The sequence below is a fragment of the Gossypium hirsutum genome, chromosome A05 (assembly GCF_007990345.1).
Source record: "Gossypium hirsutum isolate 1008001.06 chromosome A05, Gossypium_hirsutum_v2.1, whole genome shotgun sequence".
Classification (NCBI taxonomy): Eukaryota; Viridiplantae; Streptophyta; class Magnoliopsida; order Malvales; family Malvaceae; genus Gossypium; species Gossypium hirsutum.
In genome coordinates this window covers 90,873,405-90,876,782 of record NC_053428.1, presented here as the reverse complement: position 1 = coordinate 90,876,782, position 3,378 = coordinate 90,873,405, and the positions used below count along the sequence as shown (strand labels likewise).

Here is a 3,378-nt window from a genome sequence, read left to right as displayed (position 1 = left end):
ATCAAGTATTAAGTAAGTGATGGGTTTTCAGTTATGCTTGTGACACTTTATGGCATGATTGGCAATATGCCTATATTATGAAAGAGTACTCATGTGTTAAGTGAGATGTTACAGGTATGTAAGCAAGCTATTAAGTAAGGTGCCTTTTGTATTCTGAGCCTTTGGTAAGGTTAATAATGAGTAAGATGGGAAAGTAAGAACTAAACATTATTTAATTAAATTATGACAGCATAGTAGTAAGGTAAATTGATGGATAATGCTTATTATTTTACATGTGAACTTACTAAACTTTATAAACTTACTTCTTTCACTTTCCCAAGTTTCAGAGTACTTAAAAGCAAGCTCGGGTTGGAGGTCATCGAAGATCACTTCACACTATCAACTATCAAGTTACCAAATGGTTATCTTTGTTTACAAATGTTCTAGTTTATGGCATGTATAGGGACTTAGCCATTTTGTGTGTATGTCCTTATGATATGGCTAAAGAATGGTATGTAAATATTTGATAATGATTAACTATTGAAATGGCTAATGAAGAACATGTTTCGGTGTTATGTATTCCTAAATGATAGTTAATACAAAGAAATCATGAAAAAGTGAAATTAGCATTAAAACAGTTTTGAACAGCAGCAGTGACGTGATCTTGAAAAATCACCAAGAATAGTAGAAATGGAACTAGGTGATGAATGAGATATAGAATTAAAGCTTATTGAGTCTATTTTCATATGAAAAGAAATAGAGTAAGTAAAGGAAGTGTACATTACGTGAGGCAGGGTCAGAGCGATTTTTGAATCCCCTGTTTTGAATTTATAAATTCACTAAAAATTGTACAAAACGAATTAGGAGTTATAGTCTATATTTCTATATTCCTTAGTGAATCTAATTTCAAGAGAAATAAACGGAATGGTTATTTGAATTCTGTAAAGGAAGAAAATTGATTCGTAGTGAGGAGAGGTCAGAGTAGACAAACAGTGCAACAGGGGAAAATTTAACTAATAAACTGTACTAATTGGCTAGACCAAAAATTCTAGAAAAACATTAGTAAGGAGATATATGAGTCTAGCTTCAGGGAAAATTCACGAATTTAAATTTTGAGTTTTGTGACTCAAGTTATGATTTATTTAGTGACTATGATGCAGGTGGGTAGTTTTATAAGGAATAATGAAATAAATTATTTTGATTTGTCTAAGTATTTGGAAAAGTTTTAATGTTCCCGGTTTGGTCCTGAACCATTTCAATTGCATGTTTTAGAGTCTCGAGGGCCCTTTTTAGGGACATATTGAATGAATGTAAATTAATTAATTTTAAAAGCAAATTTTATGCCCTAAATTAGTAAGTTAAGTCAGGTAACACCTCGTGCTCGACTCTGGCGACGGTTTTGGGTAAGGGGTGTTACATCCCATATTCACTGAGGGACAAAGCTCAAGCCTAGTTGAAGTGATTGCCACCGAACTCAATTTCCACATGGCAAGAGTTAGCAGAAAGATTCCTTGTGAAACATTTCCCGCCTAGCAAGAATTGTTAAGTTGAGGAACTAGATCACTGCCTTCCAACAAATGGATGATGAGTCCTTGTATGAGGCATGGGAAACATACAAAGAGTTGTTACGAAAGTGCCCTCATCATGGAATCCCACATTACATCCAACTTGAGACATTTTATAATGGTCTAAATGCTCACATGAGAATGGTAGTGGACGCTTCTGCTAACAGTGCTCTCCTTTCTAAGTCTTATAACAAGGCTTATGAAATCATTGAGAGGATTGCCAGCAACAATTACCAATGGCCAACCAATTGAGTAGCATCAGGAAGACGAGTTTCTGGAATACATGAAGTGGATGCTCTTACTTCAATCGCATATCAGGTATCATCAATATCCTCAATGCTAAAAAATCTTACTACTAATGGGTCTAATAGTTTTGTAGCATAGCCACCTAACCAATTTGAAAATATAGCCTGTGTTTACTGTGGGGAAGGACATTTGTTCGAAGAATGTCCATCAAACCTAGAATCCATGTACTACATAGGTAACTAGAACCAAAATCGAGGAAGGCAAGGACTGAAATCCAATTTTTATAACCCATCATGGTGAAATCACCCTAATTTTTCCTAGAGTAACCAAGGGGCTGGAACCAGTAACACTTATGCCTAACCTAGACCAACCTAGCCGCCTAGTTTTCCCCAACAAGTTCAGAAACCAGCTCAGGCTGAATCATCCAATAGCTTAGAGAATTTATTAAAGGCATACATGGTGAAAAATGAAGCCACTCTAAGGAATTTGGAGAATCAAGTGGGCTAGCTTGCTATTGAACTCAGGAACCGACCACCAAGTGCTTTACCTAGTGATATGGAGAATCCAAGGAATCTAGGGAAGGAGCATTACAAAGCATTGACATTGAGGAGTGGAAAGACAGTAGAGCCTAACACCATCAAAGCTAATAAGGTGCAAGCTGACGTTCAAGATTCAGAGAAAGTTCAACCGAGTTTTGAAACTCCAGTTTCACAAGAACCAAAATCTGCAAAACCCGACAAGGAAATTTCAAAACCAACTAATTCTGATAAACTAACAACTTCATTAGATGCAGAATTGCCATAGAGGATGAATCAACCAATTCCAGTAAAGAAACCACCACCACCCTACCCTCAAAGACTTCAAAAGAAAAAGCATGAGATTCAATGCATGAAGTTCCTAGACGTACTGAAGCAACTTCATATCAACATCCCGTTGGTTGAGGCACTTGAGAAAATGCCGAACTACGTCAAATTCATGAAGGATATCCTGTCCAAAAATGAAGACTTGGAGAATTGGAGACGGTAGCTCTGAAGAAGGAATGCAGTGCATATCTTCAAGACAAACAACCTCCAAAGTTGAAGGATCATGGATGTTTTACCATGCCCTGCAACATTGGAGCAACCTATTGTAGTAAGGCATTATGTGACTTATGTATGAGTATTAATGTAATAGTCTGATTTTGGACCTAGTCAGAATAGTGGTTTTGGAACCACTATTCTGGGGCCAGAGAAATTATTTTTAATGATATTTTATGTGTTATAGCATGATCATATGAGAGCGTGAAATTTTTTGTGGAATAATTTTAGCGATTTCATGCTTAATTGCGAAAAAGGACTAAATCGCATAAAGGGGAAAAAAATTTGTTTTGCTAGCTAAAGATGTCAAATAGATATAGAACATTAATTTAGGTTCATTATTGAGTAAATAGACCATAAATATGCTAGTGGCTGATCAAGGAGACAAAAAAAAGGTTGAAAAGTAAAAGTTGGTGTGCATTAAGTGGCTTATTTGGTAATAAAATAAAACAAAAAGAAAAAATATTGTTGTCATCTTTTCATCTTCCTTCTTCCCGGCCCAAAATACCAGC

General features: G+C 35.8%; 1 non-coding gene across 1 annotated transcript; it reads right to left on the bottom strand.

Annotated features, from left to right (window-relative positions):
* Nucleotides 1-1,523: 1,523 nt before the first annotated feature.
* On the bottom strand, nucleotides 1,524-1,630 carry LOC121229801 (small nucleolar RNA R71). Its single transcript, XR_005927757.1, has one exon. It is a non-coding gene; the product is annotated as a small nucleolar RNA R71 (small nucleolar RNA).
* Nucleotides 1,631-3,378: the final 1,748 nt, after the last annotated feature.